Raw genomic sequence first — 24,815 nt, 5'->3', positions numbered from 1 at the left:
ATACTTTCCTTAAACTATTTCCCAGAGAAAATTGCTACATGTCACTTTTCCAGGCTGTGGCATTTCAGAGATACATATTTAAAACCAAGGTAAATGCTGGGAAGAGAGATGTTATGTAGGAGAACCACAATCTACTTGGAAATTTATAAGTTACCCTTTAGGCATCTGCTCTGTAGAGAATCCTATCATGAAATCTATTGAAATCTCAGTGAACCCAATGTTAAATCCATTGATTGAAAAATGCAGAAAGGGAATAGGCTTCTCACCTGGTTGCAGGGGATAAGCTTTAATCAGCCCCTGGTCAAACACTAGTTGATCCACCACCTTTAGTGTCCCATCTATCCCCAGTGAAAGCAAGTATTACCCTACTTTTGTTGTTAAAGGGTACAGACTCAAAATACTATTGCGCAGGATTTGCTTATAGCATAGTTTCCTGAGCTACGGCTGCTGCCTGGTAGGATCCATGAAATCCAAGCAGATAGCAGTTGGTGCAAGTGAAGAAATGTCAATGTAAATATAAATATATATTTTTTTAATTGTTGCAGTTGTCGAAACAACTTTTCAATAAATCATTTAACAGCAAGGAATTGTAAAAAAGAGAATAAACATTTGTTAACTGAATATAGATAATGAAGAAAAAAACAAAGTGATGTCAATAATGAAACAATCTTGAACTTGGTATAATAAAAACGAGCAAATTCTTATCAAATACAAAACAAATCTATACAAATATTAGTTAAAAATTAGATTATAAATATCTAAATAGAGAAAGGTGAAACGAAGAAGAAGAAGAAAGTAAAGGGGAATTGAACAGATCATAGGTTATCAAAATAGAAAAATAAAGAAAATAACAGGGAATATTAGATATAAAAAAATGTAAAAAAAAAAAAAAGGCAAGGGACAAGAAACCATAATATTAAGTGCTCTTTCTCATTAGTTTCATTATAAGGATGAATCTGGATCAAGTAAGCGATATATTTAACAATAGCTATTTGCAGGTGTATTAATTGTGTGTAGTACAATCGCTTCCAAAGATCATCTGAAATTAAGATTGTTACATTTGCCAAGTAAGGTTTAAATAGCATAATACGCTAATCAAAAAGAGCGGGACACTCGGTTAACAGATGTAAGAGAGTTTCAATATATATATAATTATTTATAATGCTCCTGTTACCACCACAGTTGTCTCTCTGCATCAGGGTTTGTCAAAGACGTCTGCCGAGCCCAGGCCTGGAATATTCAGTTAATGTTCTCTTTATTGGTTTATCATAGGTATGTGAAGCATAAAACACAATGCAAACATTATTCTATTCATTATCCACATTTAAAATGACTAGGTGATACAAAGAACACAATTACAAATGTGTTCACATAGTATATAAACTATACATAAATGAATAGATTTTCAAAAATCTGGAATGTCAATCAGGTATTGTGTGCAAAAAAAGCAGGGCTAATTTAAGCGTAGTGTGTCTCCAAAGCCATGCCCTCCATATAAATGCTTTTTGCAGGCGTTAAAAACCAACCCACAAAGGGACCTTGGTGCTAAGTACGGTGCCGCAATTTGCGGCACCGTACTAAGCGCCTTCCCCATTTCCATTGAGCCCTATGGGGCAAAAATGGGGAAGGGCCATGGCGGCATGGGGAATTACTGCCCCGCCAACCTCGGAATAGGGCGGTAATTCCCCATTCCGCCATGGCGGAGTCGGTAAGTTACCGGCATGGACCATGGTGCTATAAGCACCATGGTCCAACGCCAGGGTCGTAATGAGGGCCTATGTCTTCATGTGTGCCCACCAAAGCTAATGAGATTCTTGCCTAACTCATCATGGCTAACCCTTGCTGTTCCCCCACTGACCGACTGATCCTCGTATTTTGAAGCACATATCTCTGAATGTTGCCCCACATCTTACTTCCCGCTTCAACTTATCTTGTGATGATGCTACTTTGCCTTTTACCAATAAATCAGCTACTGTCATTCCGCTCCTTAAGAAACCTGGTAGCAATTCTACCACACTATTTCAAACTCCAAGAGTGAGTAGTATTCAATTGACCCATTGAGTTCCTTGATACTCACAACCTCTGGGACCCTTTAAAATCTGGCTTCCGAACTCTGCATTCTACCAAGACAGCTCTCCTCGATGTCAGCAACTTAATCGCTTCCGCACGTCATGTGAACCGTTCATCGATTCTTATTCTTCTTGACCTTTCTGCTACCTTCTTAACTTCTTGACTAAAAAAGTACTCATCAATTTTTTTAATGTTGGTACCCCACAAACATTCCTCCTTCTAATGCTATGATCCCTTCCCCCACCCCCTCCCCACCCTTGTTAACCCCTTACTCCCCCATATATTTAAATTAGTTTTTTCAAAGTCATTGTTTCATTAAAAATTATTTTGAAAAAACACCTGTTGATGAAGGAACGTGATACCCTGTCGACCACTCTGACCTTCTCACTACATTATCTTTCTTTGGCATCAGAGATAAGGTCCGTGCTTGGTTTGCTTCATACCATGCCCTTAGACACTCTCAAGTTTCTTGGAACAGCATTACCTCCCAACTTGCCCCCATACAGTTGGATTTCCCCAAAGGTCTGTCCTTAGTCCACTTCTCTTCCCTCCAGCTCTTGGTGTGCTGATCTCCTCTTACAGCTTCTCCTATCAGCTCTTTGCTGACGACACTCGGATCTTCTTCTCCTCTCCCTCCTTATCCAAGGAGTTGCTGTTCAAAATGTCTAATTGTTTCTCTGCCATCAAATATTCGATGGCGTCTGACTCGCTCATTTTCAACCCCACTAAGACAGAAATTCTCTACTTCCCACAGACTATCTCTTTGTTTCCCCATCTTCTTCACTTCTGTCCTGAATACCTTCCTTCTCTCCTCCGCTCATAACCTTGATGTTATGTTTGACTCATCTCACAATTTATCATGCTTCATCTTCACATCTGTCACTGCATCCAAACTATACATCTTCAATAACAGATAAATCTTCTTTTCTTATTTCTTTCAATCCTATTAAACTACTAATCCTCTCCTTAGTCCTTTCTAGATCTAACTACTGTGCTTGTCTCCCCTAAGGTCTTCCCAACTATGCTTTTTCACCTCTGGATAAAATCCTCACCCTCGCGGTCTGCACACCTTTCAAAATGTCTTGCTTTACCTCTGTCTACTCTGCCCATTGACTGATTGACTAGCTATCTATGAAATAAAGGGTTAAGCATAAACATCTAATCAACTTCAAAAGTATCCATGTACTCATCCCACCCTACCCATCTGCTCATCTCACGCCCTCTCTCCTCCTCACTCGTTAGGATCATTCTCAGCTCATGTCCACGACACAGCTCCAGCCCCCTGTGCTCACTCTTGTTTCCACTCTCTATCACCTCATCTCCTACTCTGGAATGCTGTCCTGTTTCCTAGCACTCTAGGTTACTCCATCACTCCCCTCTCCCTACCCGTACAGACAAGTCTACAGCACTTTTCCATCACCACACAACCATCCTTAATTTAGCATTTCCCACATCATTCCATTCCTATGTTTGTCTGTCCTGTTCTTGAACCTGGTTTATTTTTCCAATGTCTCCTGCAACATCTACAACCCCATTGTCAGGGACCCATGTCCTCCGCTCTGTTATCATTGTTACATTTTTTACCCCTTTGTTGTGACAATAATGCATTGCTTTCCTGTGATTTCCATAAAAATAAATAAAATAAATACACATCTCCTTTGGGCCACCCACTGGATCATTATGAATGCACCAAGCCTAAAATATCTCTCAATATGACTTGGTATACTATAACCATTGAGTTGCCCCACGGTCTAAACTATTTTAGCATCCACCCTGTTCAATTAAGAAGTCTAGGCCCATGTAGTCAAAGTTATGTACTACATCTAAACACAATCTGTTCCTGGTCCATTTAGCAGGACCCAACACCATTGCCTGTGTTTCACTCACATTAATGGGCAGCTTCTTGTGTATTCACAAGAATGTCAATCAAGAATGATGTATGGGCTCATCTTTCAGTACAAGTGAGAACCAAAGCCATGTCTGCAAAGGGCAGGCGTGGCCCATTATGCACCCCCACCCAGTGCACAATCAGTTGCTATCCAACCGGAAGCTCCTCTAAATTAGTCTGCGACAGGCTAAACAAGATGGCAATCATCACTCACTCTTGCATCACTCTCATCCCTACAAATAATTGGCATATGTCGGTCATTTGCCACATTGCTGTCATTAAATTCCTCTTGCATGGGTGGGGATGATTGCTCAGGTGCAACGTGCTTGTCTTCGAAAAAAGAAAAAAAGCAGAGAAACACAGGTTCAAATGGCAATCCTGCTCTTAGAGACTGTCTCCAGTACTCAGCGTATTATAAGAGATTATTTCATTAATTGTACCTCTAAGTACCTTTCTCACAGGCTTTTCCTCCGTATTGTCTCCCCCAGCACCTACCTATTCATGGGGCTGCACTTCTGCTCTCTCTTCCCCTTCATCTCACTGGGGAGTTAGGTGCCGGTCAGGATAGGAGAAGTGCAATAGAAGAAGGAAAGGCTGAATGATGAGTTTGTACATGAGTTGGTATGGAAAGCGTATGATGTGATGCAATGTATGAGACGTTTGCTCTGGTATGATGCAGTAAGCCCCCTCCCCAAACCTGCATATTCACCTGTTCTTGGTATTTCTACATTGTGCAACTGGCGGCCTCGCTTAGTTGGAGGGTTTGAAGGACACATGTAACATAAGCTTTTTTATCAAGCATTAATCTTGGGGGGAAGGACTGGGTGGAGCAGCTGATGTAGTTCCCCCAGAGGTAACCAGTAAGCCATGAATGACGCTCACATTGACATATGGCTTCATGCTGACGGTTCATCCTTACTTCAGTCATAACTAGCATCTAAAAAGTAACGTTGATGTCCTCCTTCCATGGGCTTGACTAATGAGCTATGAGTTGGAATCGCACCACATTTTCACCTGGCTGACAACACTAGTTATCAAGCAGTATCCTACATATGGCCTTATGTATCATGCATGTCTGCGTTTTTTAGAGTGGTGCAGTCTAACTTTCTGACCCTGTTTAAAACGGATTGTTATGGATTACACATTCATTTGTACGTAATTTGTAAATCATGATAATGCTAGAAATTGGGACTTCACGGTGTGTTGTGTAATTAGTAAGGCATTGCTCTATGGCACACAGATCTGAAACATGTATGGGCATTCAAAGCAGATATAAGACAGACTGGGGGGCATTCAAAGCAGGCTTTATAATCTGCAGTCTTCATGCCTCAGCTGTTGATTTAAAATGTTAGAAGTATTCAATCATCCATATAGAGGCTAACATCTCACCTACTAATAGTCACATTATGATGGACATTTCGATTGGCATGTCTGTTTGGCTAAACACAACTCATTATGGAGCCAGTGCGATTGTAACCCTTGAATATTGAGGGACCATAAGCAACAGTAAGTTTGCCGAACATTAATTCCTCGAGGGGGCGTACTTAACAAACTTCTGGGAAAGGGAAAGTGCACCTGACCCGAGGGTGACATAAAACATCCAAACACAAGGAAGTGATTCATTGTTAGCAAGACCCATAGAAGGAAAACACATCAAAAACGCAACCGGTCACTAACAGCCAACACGCAGTTCAAAAACGGGGTTTACTGTGGAAATGCTCACATTTACATGTGAGGCATGTCTCATGACTTTCTGTGGGTAGTCTGAAGAGAATGAAGATTAGCCTGAGGTGTCCCCATTAAACGGCTGTTACAGTAATCAAGTCTAGAATTTACTAAGGCCGAAGTCAGAATCAATCTATGTCGGAGGGCAATATAAGGTCTGATTTGGTTGAGGAGCTTGACCCCATAACCACAGGATGAACAAATATGCGCCACCTGAGTTTTCATACTCAACTTTGTGTCCATAGAATGTCTGCGATCAGGAAACAGCTCCTTCTCTGGTATTTATAATGGGGGTTAGCCAAAGAATTCCACCATAAGCGATGTATTCCATGTTGGCTTAATCCCTAATTTCTTTCGACTGCCAGAACATTGTGACCTCGTATTACAGGCGCTTTCAGAGAACGTGGTAAGGGTTCTGTGCTAAGTCCCCTTACAGAGGGTGCAATGTGTGCACTGTATATTACATGCTGCATATGTTCTCCTTCTGTTCTCCTACTGGGTTACATTGTTTCTAGCTGGCCATACTAAAACTATTTCAGATTAATGAAGTTGCCCATGTTTCATTGATTCTCCTGAAGATTGTGCTGTCCTTTATTGACATAATGATTTTCGGACTAATGACCTGAGAACATCTTTATCAAATCTCTTTATTGCCTTCTGGAAACCGCATCGGTTGGCATTAAGTCGAGAAAGTTATAGCGTTGCCGGGGATCGATATTTCTATTGGTGCTCATTGAGACAGCAGTCCAATAGCATCTGAAAACGTTTTGTTGGGAGCCAGGCAAGAAGGCATCAGGCATTCTCAGGCCAAGAGATTGGTGAAACAGTACTAAAATGTGCACGTTTGTAGTTATCCTATTGGATCTGCTTTGGCCACAAATATGTCCTGACTTTGAACTTCATAATAGTAAGCCTCAGTGTTATGCCTTAAAATTTCAATCACTTCAAGTTCTATGGCAGATAGTGAGAATTTTATTAAGGGCCTGGGAGCAAGTAAGAGGGTCGGTCCCTATCTGAAATATTATTATTATTGTATTATTATTATTATTTTTTAAATTTTTTATAACGTGCTTAATAACAAAGAGGTTTCTAAGCGCGGACCCGCGATTCAAACCTGTGTTGCTCTACATCGTCTTGCTTCCAAGACGAGTGCGTTGCCACTCTTAGTTTGTTTCAGACTTACGATTATACCTTCTTGTAGAACGAGGACTGGCCTTTCCATATGAGATGGTGCTGGTGGATTATGGTTTGCTATAGACCTACTGAGGGCTTCTACCGAAAAAGAATACAGACGGACATTTGAAAAGAGCACATTGTTTGAGGCCAGTGTGAATGGATCATGAGAGTTGATGGGCGGAGGCTCAGGGTTGGTCCTCCATGTTCGCGTGGGGTCCCTGGGAGATGTGGTTTTTATCTCTTTCTTGATGCTATGAGAAGTAAAGAAAAAGAGTAACACATGCAACCTGCCAGTGATAAAGTGACGACTCTCCAACCAGAATTGTAGTGCTGGTTTTGCTGTCATCTCTGGGCTAGCTCTTGTGTATCCTTACGCGTATGTTGAATTGGGGTGTGCAGCGTTTTTTCTTCCACTGTATTTGTGTGAAGTTTCTAACTGCACAAATGGGCACAGTTGTGCATTTTGTAATGTTTACCCACATAAGCCGACATTGAAGATGGGGTTCCATACCATTCGTTTAGCAGATGGCATTTCCTGCAACTTCCTGCTGCAGTTTAAAATCAGTACACTAATGTACATATAGTCAAAAATAAACCATGCGGAACCACATTTACGAATTGCATCATTACTTGCTAAGGTACGTTTAGAAGAAACAAAACAAAAAAAAAACACACATATAACCACATTTGCTGAGGTTTGCTAGTAACAAACTACATTTGGCAGACATAAAAACATGCAACACCACAATTGCAACCCTCTCTACAAAATATAAAAGGTTCACCGACAAGTAATGCATTAGTTGTAGTAAATGCAATTAGTAATTGCTGTGTTTTAAGATTTGAAAATGTGAGGAAATTGCAGCAGACTAAAGGGTGCACCCAGAGTCTTCCTGTCGGAAAGAGATAGGCAGTCATCACTCCCAGAGTAGTCAACTGCAGAAACAGGAAGTAGAAGTTGTATCCGTTCTCACCTGCTGCTTGCAGGCCCTTACATGCTCGTCTCAATCACCCTTCACTAACTGGGAAGAAATTCATTTGTGGAAAATAATTTCAGAAAATATAGTTTGGAGGGCATATTTCTGTGCACCCACTTATTCAATTGGTAAAGGTGGAACTTGTTTCTTGGGTACAGGTGTTTGTGAAAGAGAAAAATCCCAACACCCCAGACTACCATTCATCATGCTACTAATAGCATACATGTAATTAAATGCCAGCATACCCCAATGTGCTTGGATTGAAAGGACCCTGCAATCAACTTGGAAACTCCCTGAAGTTTGTGAAGTTTTTTCCATACAACAGTATGCTGATGCGGTCTTGCAACTTCGCATTGTGTTATGAAAAGCAGAAATGAACATACACCTCGAGATGACATCTCACCAATACGGTGTCCTTTTATAAACTAGCATCTCTGCACTATATCTGATCTCTCCTTATATTTACGTTGATTAGGGGTGTGTGTTTATTTTTTTTTATTATTTTTCTGCCAGCTTATTTGCAACGATATAGGTCAGCACTGCCGATGGAAAACGCATCTGACTGTGCACAAAAAATAAAAATAAATCACAAGTCCTTTGCCAACAGTACATGGCAGCACTCACATGCGTGTTCCACCCACAGAAAGCCATGAGGTATGCCTCACATGTAAATGTAAGCATTTCCACAGTAAGCCCCGTTTTTGAACTGCGTGTTGCCTGTTAGGGACCGGTTGTGTTTTTGATGTGTTTTCCTTGTATAGGTCTTGCTAACAATGAATCACTTCCTTGTGTTTGGATGTTTTATGTCAGCCTTGGGTTGGGTCAGGTGCACTTTGCCTTTGCCAGAAGTTTGTTAAGTACGCCCCCCCCCCCCCAGGAATTAATGTTCGGCAAACTTACTGTTGCTTATGGTCCCTCAATATTCAAGGGTTACAATCGGTGGTAGGGCTTTCTCAGTCGCAGCTTCAACGCTGTGGAACGCACTCCGTGTGTTGTACTATTGATGACCATCTTGCCTTTAGAATGGCGTTAAAAACATTCTTATTTAAGTAGGTTATCACAACCTCTGTTGTGTTATTTTTCCGTAGCGCCTTCACCCTCGGGAGACTGGTTTCCTCCAGTGTCAAGATACCGTTGGATCAAAGCCGCGCTCTACAATTTTGGATAACATAACATAACCTCTTCATCATTCACCCCAATGGGCAGTAATTGGTCATTCCCACAAAGAGAAGATGTTCAGATTCGCCTTCTATCATGTGCCCAGATTCGTTGAAAACTGCGTGTATGTGATGTAAGGGTCCAGTTTTTATACTGCACTCTCACCCCCTTTCCAAATCTCTTGGTAAGGGATACATATGTGACCAGTATCCCACAGTACATTACTTCTGGGTAGATGTCATGGCGGAGGCACCTAGCACAAAGAGGGCCTGATTCACGGAACGTTTAGGATCTAATTCATGGAACATTTAGTGCGGTGCAAAGGGACTTAATGCAAAAATACACTTTGCAACGCTTTGTGAATCAGGGTGTTTGATGGCAATGCAAAGTCACTTTCCACCAGTGCAAAGTCACTTTGCACTGCGCTAAAAGCTCCATGAATTAGGCCTACAGTCTTTTTAGCTGTTGCAGGTTAAAGAAAATGTCTTCCAAACCACTGCTACTACTGGCCAATAAGTGCGGCAAGAATAATTATGGCCACATGCAGACTTATAAACATCAGTAAGAATCACTAAGAGTGGCACCTAGCTCTCAGGTAAAGCCCCTGGGACTGATTCACCGAAGTGTTTTATAATGGCGCAATCCCATTGGAAAACTCTGTGAATATTCTCTCAGGCCTAACCCCCAGATCTTGCGGGCCGTTACCAGTCAGTACAGCCTGCTCATCCTGCGTACAGTATCACATTTATTATATAAAAAATAAATAATAAAAACAACACTTAATGAAGCTGAAATTCTTGTTTTCATTGGTTACTACCTGCATCATAAAATGGCTGCTATCTACTGATTTCTTGTTTAGCAGCATCACCTTATTATGTAAGTATACATGTACTTGTTCTTGCCTCTGGTTAGGCTCACGTCTTCACCTAACAAGCTCTGTTTTTCATACGCCATGTGTGATATTAAATCTGTGAAAGGTTCTCAAGGCCGAATTGATCATATCTACTTTTCATGTTACACAGCTTGACAGTAACAAATAAATCGCTGTTCCAAAAACGGATTATGCATGCATAACTATACAGAGTATGCATGGCTTTCCTTAATCTCGCATATCTCTGCTCGCTCAACCTTGGAAATGTAACCTTTTCCACATGCTAATGTAGGATGATTTAATCGAGCTAGAATGAGTTTTGATGAGTGGCTGGAATACATACTGCACACGATTGCTGTTAGCGATGACGCGGATTGGGATTTTTCTTACCATTATGGTTTGTGGAAAAGGGGCTTCTTCCTGGGGCTCAGGGTGCATGGTGAGAGTATCGCATTGGATGGGGCACCCTATCATATGCTCGCCACATATACTATGAGAGGTGCAGACACCCGTGGAAGACAAAATGTAAGCCAAAAGGAAAAGATCGTGGGCATATACAAGGTTATTCAATGGTCAGTGAGGCCAATTCGTTCTTGGAAAATGGCCTCCCTTGTATGCCCAGTCCAGGAGTGGTATCATGGTACCTGTGTGCTTTCGTGCCGTGCCTACATGTAGAGTGTGCCACAGCTATGTATACCCAATCCCTGAGGATTGTGTATTTGTTGTGTTGTGCCAAATTCGGTTTTTGGGCCTATGTAGCCATCCATACTTTTGGTCATTGCTCAGGGTGAGAAATTATTTGCTCGGGTTGCTTTCTAATGAAGGCTTTCAAGCGTGCGCCCTGTTGCCACAACGTTAAATAAGCGTACATTCCTGGCCTTTCCCTGTAACTTCTTGACATGACCCTTTTGAAACCAGCAACGGTAGGTGCAACAGTACATTTGCACTTCTATTTGTTTTTGTGAATCAGGTGTAAACTACTCGTATGTAAACTTGACTTCTATAATCAGTCTAAGTACAATTTGGAGCAATTGTTCGACCCTTTTTCCTATCTATTGCAGGCGTCTGGATTCTGTGTCTCCCCAGATGTTTTGGACTATGATAACCATTATCCATCACCATTGACTATGCTGGCGAGGGGTGATGGGAGTCGTAGGCCAAAATATATGTAGAGCCCAAGACTGCAAACCCCTTGCTGCTGGTTCCAAATATATAGGTGTCTCAGCGAAGAACTTAATACAATGTAACAATGTAATTTCATACCCTGATTTACAAATCGTTTTTCAATGGGATATGTCCGATAGCACAGCGAGTAGAGCGCTCTCTTTGACATATGTGCAGAGTCTGCTGACACATGGTCAAACTCAGCCTTTCATCCTTCCGAGGTTGATAAATGAGCACCACACATCATGGGTACTAATAAGCAGCGCTCAGATGCCTGAGGGTTTGTAGCGCTATACAAATGCTAAATTATTTGTAAATCAGCTCCCCATATCTCTTATTAGGAAAAAGAGAATGGGCACATTTCCACACCCTCATGCTGTTTAATAATTATTCTCTTAAGTGCTAAGGGTAAGTATGTCCGTCCTGAATTCCCAGCATAAGTAAGTTGTACGCTCCGTCCACTACAGCAGTTAAAAAACTCCCCATGTAGAACAACATTAGAATCTCAATCCTCTGCCTAATTACAATACAGATTGTTAAATAGTACGTGAGGATGGGCGTGGCTGGGAAGCCCAGAAAACGTCCTCAAGTCTCAGAAGCTCAGGACTCTGCACCAGCAAACTAAAGAAACTAAGCTGCTGCACTTAGCGGGATAGACGCTGGCTCCAACTGGATATGGTTGTGTGATTTTCCTGGGCAGATGCTGGTGATGTGGCGCAGTAGTTGTGTGGCTCACAGGGCCCGTAGCACGAGAGGACACGGACGATGATGGAATGGTGCTGGGGGAAGAGAGAGGCTGGTGAGGAGTGAAGAGCGCCTCCCCGCTGCTAGCCGTGGAGAAGGTGAGTGCAAAGTGGGTCCTGCGTCAGGCAGTGAATGGCGACCAAAGCGGGAGGTTGCAGGGAGAAATTAATTGATCTTGTCAGAGGATCATTTGAAAGCACAAAAGTGGGCCAGAGCATCAGGAGTGGTAGGTCCCTCTTTTACGTTGATAGCCCAGTGGATGATTACAAATTGGTGGCCATCTTGGAAGGGAGTGCTCTACATGGATGATAAACTGTGATCCCACTGAAGGAGGCCTATTATTTAATTTCCATCTTGCGCAACTGAAGCACACTAATACCTGGGTCATTGAGGACACAGCTGAGGCATAGGGGGCTCAAAAGGCCTTCCAGAAATGTCAGTTTGGATTGCTCTTGGTAGAATAGAAGATTGTATTTGCCCTCGCATGAACACCAAGTTGGGACTCACCCAGCAAAAGGACGAAGGAGAATGGCATCAAAGAAAATCCTGGATACATATGGGGAAAAGTGTACACACATACCTGCACCTCCACTTAAGATGTCGCGTAACTAGGACCCAGAAACACAACAGAGACCATGTTCATTTTGAAGGAATTAGCCAATATCAAAGTGACAATGGTGATGGTTGATAAACAGACACTGGAGATGCAAGGTAAAATTAAATCCTTGCTGGGTGAAGATGTGCCCCTTTCCAGGATGACTACAGGAGGCCGAGGAATAGATTCCACACTGGAAGATCGAATGCAGGGCTTTGAATATCTGCAGGGGACGGTGTGTGTCGCGCTCCGTAGGTTCCACGATCTGTCTGGGGGATCACTTGAGCTAGATGCCGCTAAAGTAATTCAGACTTCCTTCCTGAGAGCACAGCGTGCAGGGAAAAGAACACCTGTCAGGCCAAGGGCTCAAGCAAAAAGGTGGAACGCACAGCGGAGATAGAGGGAAGAAAACAAACAAAGCAAATATTACATACCGTTTGTTGACAATTCCAGTCCCTCTACCCCCTCCGAGACCCACAAGCTTACCTGTGTATTCCTTTTTTCCAGCGGAATACCTACTTGTGATAAGACACAAGACTGGGAGTGAGTGAAGGTCAGAGGAAGTGTTCTTTCTCGAAAGAAGGGGGATCAAAGACTTTCCCCCAATAATGGATAAGTAACGTCAACAGCAAAGCGTCCACAATCCAATGAGTGAAAGCAAAATCCAATGTTCCGAAATCAAATGAGCGGGAAGAAACAGCAGAGCGTCCCACAATCCAAGGAGTGAAGCCAGGAGCCAAGTGTCCCAAGGTCCAAAGAGACAGAGCGATGCAGCGAAGCGTCCCAAAACACCAACAAATGATGAGCACGGCAAAGCGTCCAACAAAAAACCAACAAACAAAAAAAGGTCAAGCAAAGATTCACCGGGTGTAAATAAACAGCGCCATTCTTGCTAGCACGGTAAACAACACTTCAGGGAGAAGTTAGAAGTGGTGTAAGATTTCTTGAACGCCTGGATGTAGGGTGTTTCTTTCTTCGCTCGGGGAGCGGATGGCCAGGAGCGATTGAGGAATACGGGGTTGAAGGGAACCGGGAGCCAGACATGAGGAGCAGAACCCAAAGCAAGTCCGGTGTGTATTCCGTGGTCGAGCAGGGGAGGAGATAAAACAGAGGTCTAAGACAGGATCAGGAAAACGGATAACAAGGTCCAAGGCAAAGGTAGGATTCGGCAACCAGGTAAGCAAGGAATAGGGAAAAGAACAACTTATCCCAGGAGTGTAGCTCGCGTAACGCAATGGTTTAGGAGCACCGGCTTACTGGGGGTGTGGCCAGATATAGAAAGTGAATACAAAGGAGGCGTGAAACGCACGCAAAAGAAAGTGAAAACGTTCCAAAGGATCCTTGTAGGCACGGTCCTCTTGGGAGATGTTGTTGTTTACCGGCGGTGGCGTCGGCGTTGCTGTAAACGCCAGGCCAAACGCCACGGGCTTCTCCCCTGGACATAAGAATGCCCTAGGAAACCGGGGGGCGTGACAGTGTGCAAGCTCGAGGCGAATGTCAGTGAGTTAGAGGACAGAAATCACAGGAACAATATAAGAATATTTGGAATTCCTAAACGTATTCAGGGTCCGCATACGAGAACGTGGATGGAACAGTGGTTCCCCTCCTTTCTCAACCTTAAACTTTTACCGGCAGTGGAGATTCAATGGGCTCACAGCATGCGACCCGAGCAACCAGAGTGCAGAACAACCCTGAGACACCATTTTGCATACCTCCTTCACCGTTCTCAGGTATTGCAGATCCTGAACAAGGTAGAAAAGGAGGCAGTAAACTGCACTTACAGGACAAGCAAATCTCCCTTCTGTGAGAATTTTCTAGGCACACAATGGCAGAAAGAAGAGCTTTTTTGGACTTCCATTCAGAGCTATGTCAGCCGGAATTCAGAGTTGGACTATACCCCAGACAAGAATGCAGATTTCTAATACAGAGCAGCTCATCAAATTCTTTGATGCCCCAATTGAATAAAATCATCTAACATAAACCAAAACCGAGTTCATGCATTAAATATTCCAACAAATCAAAAACAATGGACCTCATTATGAGTTTGGTGGTATCTCAAAAGTCACATGTTCAGATCAGCCAGAAACCTAGTCTAACTGGCCATCATAGTTCCGAGAGTAACAGGTAAATGCAATTTATATCCCCAAAACCACCTGGAAATTACACGGAAAATGGCATAGAATTGAAATCAATCCTCAGTCTGATGCCATGGCAAAAGGCCTAAAACGAAAACAGTCTTTGATATTAATTGGGTGTGTCGGTTCACCATGTGGGAGGGCTGTGTCATCCCCCACAGCCATCTGTCTCCCTGGGCTTGCCTTAGACCAGAATTATTTTTTAGGAGTACCTTTGAAGTCAGTGTGGGCTCTTTTGAAGTGGGTTCAAGAAGGGCTCACACCTTTTTTATCATGCTTTAGCCAAGGATTGCCTTCTTTGAAAACTCTTGCTTTAACTGCCTTCAGTGCCAGCCAGTCTGCAGAATAGGAAGGTTTGATGCCTTCAGCAGCATCACCTTTTATTGCAAGGTTGTTAGCTGGGATGGGCTTTTCATTGTGCAGTTTCTGAAGTAAGTTCCTTTCCAACTGTCACTGGAGTTCTATGGGTGACACATCCTATACATTGGCTTTGGTCACCCCCACACATCAGGTTTTGCTTTCTTGACATTTTCCTGACAGCTTCTGTGAGCAGTGATATCTTTTTTCATTGTGGCTTTTTAAATTTGTTTTTATTTTCAAATACATGTGCAGGCTGTTTTTGCTTTTAACGTTTAAAAATCCTGTTTTCCATATCACCGGATTCTTTGATTCCTCCTTCTTGTGTGCATTGCATTGCTGCTGGTCCATTGATAATGCTAGGTAGGCCCCTTTCCCCATGGTTCTTTAATTTTACATGAAAAAAAAGCCAGGCTGTTTTTGTTGGAGTGTTTAAATTCTTGCCACTAATGTGAAATAAATGCAAAAGCCAGACAGTTTTTTTTCAGAGTTTAAATTCCTGCCATTCATGTGACAGGGAAAGCAAATCAAGGCTGTTTTTGGTTGCAGTGTTTAAATGCTGCTGTTCAGTTGAAATTGACTTCTTTTTGGGGCCTTTAAATGTACCCCGCAGTTCGAATGGCAGAGATGTTGTCCAGTGTGTAGTTGGGAGTGGTGTATGGGTGCAAATGTGTGCGGGTGAATAGCCTTGCCTTTGGCTATCTTCCATAAACATGGAATGTAATACATAACCGTGTGCTCTAGCTGGCTTCTTGGTTTTATAGATGCGTCTTCTGCGTTCTGCTGGGGATTATTAGACTATTCTTACCGTCATTCACTGATTACATGGAGGTTCTTTGATGCCTGGGCCTGCCTGGAGTGACTGACTAGTTCAAGAGGACAGGGTTTGTCAGGGGATAATGGAGAATAGCCATGTTTTGAGGCCCCTCCGGAAGGTCAAGTGGTCGATATGCCCGATGTTCAGCTGCATTGAATTCCACATAGTGGGGGCTTGGGCGGAGAAGGTGCAGCACCCAATTCTAGTCGATTTGAAGAGGGGATAAACAGGAGGAGTGAATTGCCTGAATGCAGGTTTCTGTTGGGATGGTATTGGGTGATTTTCTGTTGAAGGTTTTCTGGGAAATGTATCATGGAGAACACAGTGAGTGATGCACATAGCTTTCATCACAGTAACTTCCTCTGACCGGGAGCCCGTGGAGGAAATGGAGGGCAGGGTTGATGTGCTCTCTGGGGCCAAGGGCAAGGAGGAGAATATCTGCAGAGTTCTGAACCCTTTGGAGCTTTGAATCAATAACTTGCCACAATTTGTGTGTGAAGCTTCCAAAAATATATCTGCTGTCTGTGGTAGGTCAGTGCCAATGATATTATATGCGGACAACTTTTTCATTTTAGCCAGGACACCAAATGCCCTCTCAGTCCAACTAATGGCAATGGTTAAGTCCCCTAATTCTAAATAAAGGCAAACCAAATGCCATGATTATCAACAGCAATTGTGGAAGGAAACAAAGTCCTTGCTTCAGTTTGAAGAGTGAACCAATAGAGGTTGTAGATTGTTTCAATTACCTAAGGATCACTATTTCCTTCCACTTGGCCTGGAATGCACAAGTGGAGACTGTAACTAAAAAAGCATCAACAGAAGGAAAGGCTATTATCAACCGTGCCCATTAATATAGGGATAACCTTGAGGCTGAAATGGAAACAGTTTTCTGAAGGAAATTCTGTGGTATAGTCGCTTATGGTGCAGAGATTTGGGGTTCACACAGACATATTAACAGATATCTTATGTAAATGCTATTGTCCATGCTGATGTGGGCCTACAAAAACAAACATTGAAGGTTGATTAACTCAGCAGCAACGTATGCTGTGAAAAGAGTGTCTGCTCAGACACAAGGTCTGGTGGACTTGGCCTGGCACAAACAGTCCTTTGTCTCATGCTATAGGAAGCAGCTGTGTTGAGATCTTACATCGTTGGGAGCAGGGCACATTCAAAACCCTACATTTTATCCACTTGCCCACCGTAGGGTGCTCTCGAATGAGATTAAAAGTAAACAACATGAAAAAGCAAGATTGATAGATGAAGAGGAGCTGGCCAAACCTTAACTGGAAACTCTCACCTATCCCCAAAAAAGAAATCTCTTTGCTTTGGCTAGGGCAGATGCTCTACCATTGGAGAAAGTAGTACTAAATGCTTAAAGAAAAATCTGTCAGCTGATAGTCGAACAATTGAATCAAGTTCTCCTTGTCTGCCCAGTTTATAAACCCTTGAAGTCTAGATGTATTACTCCAGAAGTAAGGATGGACAATGTCATGGTTAATGAACGTGTTGTACTTCCATTGCTATTAGTGGATTTTGAGGCAGCTATGACAAAATCGTCTGCTGGGTTCATTTATGGGGCATGGAAACATTGATTCAGTAAGGATGGGAGTAGATGAATCTGAGAGCAACATTTAGATCATAGAGACTGCCAGTGACAAAGTTTCTTACTTTATTTCATTACTTTCACCTCTTCCCTATTGTAACACTTTTTTTATCAATGTTGACTTTTTAGAATCATTGGAACTCATTACGAGGACGCCAGTAAGCCGCCGGTGCTACCGGTGGGTTGCAGCCATCCTCGTAACTCAGAATACGCTGCCTGATATCCCAGTGCCACTGGGACATTACAAGTTCTGGCGACCTGGGATATCAGGCGGTGGATTCGGGAAGACCCCATTCTCGCAGAGTCCCATAGGACTCCATGGGAATGGGTTCATGAAAACACTGGCACCATTGTTAATGGTGCCAGTGCTTCCATGAAAACTCTACGATGGGGGCCGTTGCACTTATTAGGTCAGAAATGCCAGGCGTAATGGCCCCCGCTCACAGAGTCTGAGTGTGGTGGCTAGAAAGAGTGCTGATACGTTGCTATCGGCACCCTTATTTCCAGACCGCCACACTCATAATGAGGCCCATTGTCACAGCCCATGTGGGTTTGATAATATTTCTGATGTTTTTAATATTTTATAGATACTTATTTTTAGCTTTTTGCATTTTTTGAATTTGTGTATGTTGTATTATTGGTAATTTATTGTATTATACATGTTCATGTTAATAAAAAGGAAGGGCTAACACATCTGCACAACGATACATTACAACATGCTTCACACTTATTCAAGAGTTGAAGAGGAAGTGACCTAGAGGTCCACACACTTAAAGAGACACAAGGATAGCGCAATTGTCTCACTAAAGTTGACTATTGTTGTACTAATTCTAGGCTGCCCTGGTGTGCCGCTTATCTGAAAGTGTACAGAATAAGAACAAATAAAAATTACATATTGTCTTCTATATTCTTCAAGAGACACTGTTCTTGATTGTCTTACTCACTTCCCCTCTTAGATAAAGAGGAATCGTAATGTCAGACTTGAGGCATTGCAACGTGACAATATATATGTGGCCCCATAGTCTGACCACACTGGTTGCCCTCCACCTCTGAACAATCTCATGGCCAATGACGCTATGAAAATACATTAAACATGGATGGACTGGCTGACCTCTCTATTAGAGCCAGCACGTGAGTTTTGTGCCCACCTACCCCCCTGCTTCCGCACACATGCCGACCCTAGCGCATACTGATGCTTGCCAAATTAGTGATAATAGTGCTGTGAAAAACTCTCACTCTACCCTCAAAGAGGAAAACTCAGTACTCAATTCAGCTGGTGATCCTCTGCTTCACCTTGCTGTCCTTAATACTGAACCCCTTAGACAACAGGGAGTGAAGATATAGGATCTCCTCATGGCCTTAAGTCCCGACCTTTTGGCAGTCACTGAGTGCTGGCATAATGAGACTACGGCTTCAGAAGCCACCGTAGCAATTCCTAAAAATTACCAAATCTTTTTGGCTGACCGTAAAGTTGGCTTGGGAGGTGTGGTAGCCCTATTGTCAAAAGGAGGGTGTGTGTCCCTCATAATAAAGGATTCACTCTCAGTAAGGCAAATAAACTCACCATTAGGCAGGAATGCAGATGCTCTCTGTAAAACTCTCTCTCTCACCGAATTGGACGATTGCTATGTATATCATCTACCGCCCTCCAGGCCCACTATTTGATTTCCATGAAAATCTAAACCATATACTAGACGAGAACCTAAAAAACACCAAAAAAGCTATCGTTCTGAGGGATTTCAAACTTGGCTTCAATGATCCAAAGGATAAGCAAGGCAAGTCTCTTGCCAATGCACTCCACGACAAGGGTTTCCTTCAAAGAAACACAAATCCCACCCACAACAAAGGACGTATTTCAGACTGGGTAGCTGACCACAACTGCACAGCACACATTAGCTTAAACACTCCCTGCCCCTGCATGGCCCATCACCTAATTCATTTCTCCATCCTGACCATCACCAACACTTCCAAACCTAACGCACCCGCACCACCTGCACTAGCTAGATGCTTGTGTAACCTTACCAGAGACAGGATCACCCTGTTTCTAGATGTTGCAGCTCTCAAACCTCCATTCTCCTGTGACCCTCCGGCATTGGTAGAACTCTATAAAACCACAATCAAAACAGCAATAGACGCCATTGCCCCTCTAGAGAGCAAGAAAGCTAAAGGGAAGAAACTTGCACATTCTTGGTTCACTGCAGATCTCAAAGAATTATGCTTCCGCAAGCGCACTGCGCTCACCAAATGGCAAGCTGATTCACAGACCTCCACATTAGAGGCCTACAAAATACTTGATTCTCAGTACAAAAAAAAACATCACCCTTGTGAAATCTACAGCATATAACAACATAATTTCTAATGCCAAATCTTAGTCAAAAGAACTGTTTACCATATTCAAGAAATTGTCCGACCCAGCCAGTAGCACAAAATAATTCAGGAAAGACGAAGCCTGGTGCACCAATGTCCAAACAGCCATGCTAAAAAAAATAGATCTCCTGCAGGAAAACATTAACACCCATTATAATGCCCTACCCAAAGGCAATTTACCCAATTCGCCTATGACTTACCTTGACACTAAAGATAAAACGATCTTCTCCTTCAGAGCAGTAACTGAGACCGAAGTTCTAGCCATTATTAAACAAATCAACCCTCCAATTGCAAGGGTGATGTTTGCCCGGCCAATTTTATGAAAGATTGCACAGTCACACTAGCCCCATTTCTGACAGCCTTGATCAATGATTCATTCACTTCGGGGCATAGTCCCCTCCTGCCTTAAAGAAGCATGGGCTTGCCACTGCTGGAAATAACATCATTAGACCCGGAATCACCTAACAACTACAGAACCATCACTACTGTTCCATTTCTGTTAAAACAAAGCTGCTTATTTACAAATCCAACATTTCCTTGAAGTGAACCATATCTTTGGTAAAAGAAAATCAGGCTACCGCCCAGGCCACGGAAAAGAGTCTGCCTTACTGGACCTGAAGAATCAACTAGAGAAAATAATAGATGAAGGCAAGCCTGCATTTCGCCTGCTCCTTGACTTGTCTGCAGCATTTGATCTTGTCGACCACAAGCCCATCTGCAGACAACTCAAGAATGCAGCACAATTCTCCCCTGAAGCCAAATGCTGGATCACCTCCTTCCTTGAAGGGAGACACATGAGAGTGTTCTCGGACCAGGCCTGTGCTGCACCTACTACCACCCATTGCGGAGTCCCACAGGGCTCCTGCCCCTCGCTCACATTGTACAATTCTTTCACTCTACCACTCTTCAATGACCTGGACAATCTCAGCATAGCTTACACAAACTATGCCGATGAGGCCCAAGTCCTCCTCCCCCTCACTGGATCCTACGAACAAGACTCGGCCACACTGTTTAAAACCTATGCCCTCATCCAGGCCTGGATGGCGGCTAATGGTCTGTGTCTCAACGGGGACAAAACAGAAATCCTCCTGGCAGGCCCTAAGGAAATCCTCAAAAAGCTCGACACACAAAACAGCATTTTCAACATGGAGAACACCCCTATCTCTGTGTCACCAGCAGTCAAAACTCTGGGATATAGATTGACTCTTCTATCTCCATTACGCGCCATGTTAGCGCCATTGCTTCCTCAGTAGCATTCACCACCAAAATCAATCAACGCTGTCAATCCTTACCTATCGTCCAAATATTTGTAGGTACGTCAGCAAAAAACCTCAACAGATTCCCAAGCATTCCCAAAAGGGAGCACATCTCCCATGCAAGACAGGATGCCCACTGGCTCCCAGTTAAAGAGTGCATACTCTTTAAAACCCTAGCAATTACACAAAAGTGCCTATCACTCACAGCACCTCCATTCCTCTCAGAACAACTAGTCCAAGCCACCTCTTCTAGGCCCAAGCATTCCTACCACTCTAATCAGCTCTATGTCCCTACATTCAAAAGAGCCATACTGTAACAGCGCCATGATGCCCCAAGGCATAAATTAATAAATAAATGTTAGCTACACTGCCACTCAGTGTCTCACGAGGCACTGGATGAGGGTGAGATTCTTATAGTAAAATTGAAAATCATTTGCAATATGTTGACATCTACAATTATAATTTATAGACCCCCAAGGGTTCTTCCCCTCTTTGAGGAACAGCTGATAAGCCTTCTGAACAAAACCACCAAGGTTAACACTCCAGTTCTAGTGATTGGTGATTTTAATCACTGGGCTGAATCTTCATCAGATAATGTCACTCTGTCCCTATTGGGTGCTCTTGCTGCTACAGGGTTCTCACAGTGGGTGACTGGACCTACACATATTGGAGGGCATAACCTTGATTGGGTTCTCTTGCACCATCTCACAGTTTCTAACGTTGCTGCAAATCCCTGCATCCAGTCCGATCACCATCCGCTTAATTTTTGGTTGTATATGAATTGTTAGTTTTACAACTGTTCAAATTATAATTGACCTTTTCACAATTGACCGAATTGTGATGGTCAATTTTAACATATATGCGGGGGGAAACCCCCCGCAAACCCCCACCCAACCCCATGATTGACGCTCCTGACTCCAAATCCCCACCAGTCTCTATCAAACCTACATTTCAGTTTACACCCAGTACTGAGACTGTTATCTCCCAGATTGTCACCAACATGAAATACAACTCATGCCAAGGGGATGTCCTGTATCTCGCCCTCTTTGTTTGAAGTCTATATTACCCCTTTTTTGAAACTTCTAAATGGCCTGGGTGTCCATTATACTAATTATGCTAATGACACTCAGGTCGTCATAAAACTCTCAGGCCTAAATGGACTTATTGAATCTCAACACCATTTATTCTGACATCCATTACTGGATAGCAATGAACTCCTTGGCCATCAACACTAAAAAGACTGACCTACTGATTGTATCCTCTGGCCCTAAAATTAAGTATAGCAGTATTACCATTTTTAATACTGTTATCTCTGTGGCCATGAAAGTGGGGAGCCTCGGTGTCACACTGGATGCCGAATTGACAATGAACCAGCATGTCTCGCAGAGTCAATCCTCTTGCGGCCTCATCAATAAGCTGCTTTGTAATATTCAGCCATTTGTGTCACACAATAATGCGTCCATCTTGGCCTCTCCCCTTGTAAATTCCTGCCTCGACTGTTTTAACAGTCTCCTGAGCTGATATTCCCAGTCCAACCTCTCTGTACTGTAGATCGCTCAGAATGGAGCTGTTTGTGCCATTCTGGCCTATCCAAACGTGCCAACATTACAGCTTCCAGGTGTAATCTGCACTGGCTCACCGTGAAACATAGGGGGTAATTCATAGAATTCAGCACACAAGTGGCGCATGCGGCTGGCGCACAGTGTGCGTGTGCGAATCCCTGCGCCAGCCGCTTGCGCTAAAATACATTTCTGCGCACAGCGTATTCATGGATTCCAGCCACCAAAACCAGCCGTGGCGCACAGTGGCGCAGCGAGCCTGCAGCAGCGCCAGTTACGCCCCCAAGAACGCCCCTTGCGCAGGGTAAAGCCATCAAAATCCCCAATCCAGCATGAAGGGCTGCGCTGACCCTGTACCAGCACGGCAAGCGGGGTACGTGTATCACTGGGGTGCACGGGAAGTTTCTCACGTGATTTCAGCTGGGTACGTGTGTTACTGGGGTGCGCGGGAAGTGTCACACGTGATTGGCCGTGTGCGAGCGCGGTACGTGTATTACTGGGGTGCGCGGGAAGTTTCACACGTGAATTCAGCAGGGTACGTGTATTTCAGGGGTGCGCAGGAAGTTTCACACGCGATTCCATCAGGGTACGTGTATTTCAGGGGTGCGTGGGAAGTTCCACACGCGAATGTCCTGGGTACGTGTATTTCGGGATGCGCGGGAAGTTACACACGCGAATTCAGCAGGGTACGTGTATTTCAGGGGTGCGTGGGAAGTTTCACATGCGATTCCATCAGGGTACTTGTATATCAGGGGTGCGCGGGGAGTTCCACACGCGAATGTCCTGTGTACGTGTATTTCGGGGTGCGCGGGAAGTTTCAAACGCGAATTCAGCAGGGTACGTGTATTTCAGGGGTGCGCGGGAAGTTCCACACGTGAATGTCCTGGGTCGTGTATTTCGGGGGTGCGCAGGAAGTTCCACACGCGATTCCATCAGGGTACGTGTATATCAGGGGAGCGCGGGAAGTTCCACACGCGAATGTCCTGTGTACGTGTATTTCGGGGTGCGCAGGAAGTTCCACACGCAATTCCATCAGGGTACGTCTATATCAGGGGTGCGCGGGAAGTTCCACACGCGAATGTCCTGTGTACGTGTATTTCGGGGTGCGCGGGAAGTTTCACACGCGATTTCAGCAGGGTACGTGCATTTCAGGGGTTCCGTGGAGTACCACACGTGAATTGGCCGTGTGGGTCCTCCCAGGTGTTCGCTCTACAACCTCCACGGCCCCTGCAGGCAGCCCACACCACAGGGGACTACCCTGCACCCCTGCTCATGTCCCGCAGGCAGCCCATCCACCATGGGCATGCCCCCCAGCCAAGCCACATGTCACCTTGCACTACTGATCAACAATGCATGTCTCCCAGCACTCCCACCCCCCAGCAGTGCAGGGCACCCTCCACCAGGCCCCCACACATTTCTCCCAGCGCCCCCACCCCCCAGCAGTGCAGGGCACCCTCCACCAGGCCCCCACTCCTGTCTCCCTGCACCCCCACCCCCCACCAGTCAGGGGCACCCTCCACCAGGCCCCCACTCCTGTCTCCCTGCACCCCCACCCCCCACCAGTCATGGGGCACCCTCCACCAGGCCCCCACACATGTCTCCCAGCACCCCCACCCCCCAGCATTGCGAGGCACCTGCCAGCAGGCCCCCACTCCTGTCTCCCAGCACCCCCACCCCCCAGCAGTGCAGGGCACCCTCCACCAGGCCCCCACTCCTGTCTCCCTGCACCCCCACCCCCCACCAGTCAGGGGCACCCTCCACCAGGCCCCCACTCCTGTCTCCCTGCACCCCCACCCTCCACCAGTCAGGGGCACCCTCCACCAGGCCCCCACACATGTCTCCCAGCACCCCCACCCCCCACCAGTCAGGGGCACCCTCCACCAGGCCCCCACACATGTCTCCCAGCACCCCACCCCCCAGCATTTCGAGGCACCTGCCAGCAGGCCCCCACTCCTGTCTCCCTGCACCCCCACACCACACCAGTCAGGGGCACCCTCCACCAGGCCCCCACTCCTGTCTCCCAGCACCCCCAGCCCCCAGCAGTGCAAGGGCACCCTCCACCAGGCCCCCACTCCTGTCTCCCAGCACCCCCACCCCCCAGCAGTGCAGGGGACCCTCCACCAGGCCCCCACTCCTGTCTCCCAGCACCCCCACCCCCCACCAGTCAGCAGCACCCTCCACCAGGCCCCCACACATGTCTCCCAGCACCACCACCCCCCAGCATTGCGAGGCACCTGCCAGCAGGCCCCCACTCCTGTCTCCCAGCACCCCCACCCCCCAGCAGTCAGGGGCACCCTCCACCAGGCCCCCACACATGTCTCTCAGCACCCCCACCCCCCGGCATTGCGAGACACCT

This window comes from Ambystoma mexicanum, chromosome 2q, assembly GCF_040938575.1.
Source record: "Ambystoma mexicanum isolate Mex_15411 chromosome 2q, UKY_AmexF1_1, whole genome shotgun sequence".
NCBI classification, from domain to species: Eukaryota; Metazoa; Chordata; class Amphibia; order Caudata; family Ambystomatidae; genus Ambystoma; species Ambystoma mexicanum.
Note: the sequence above shows the minus strand (reverse complement) of the source record.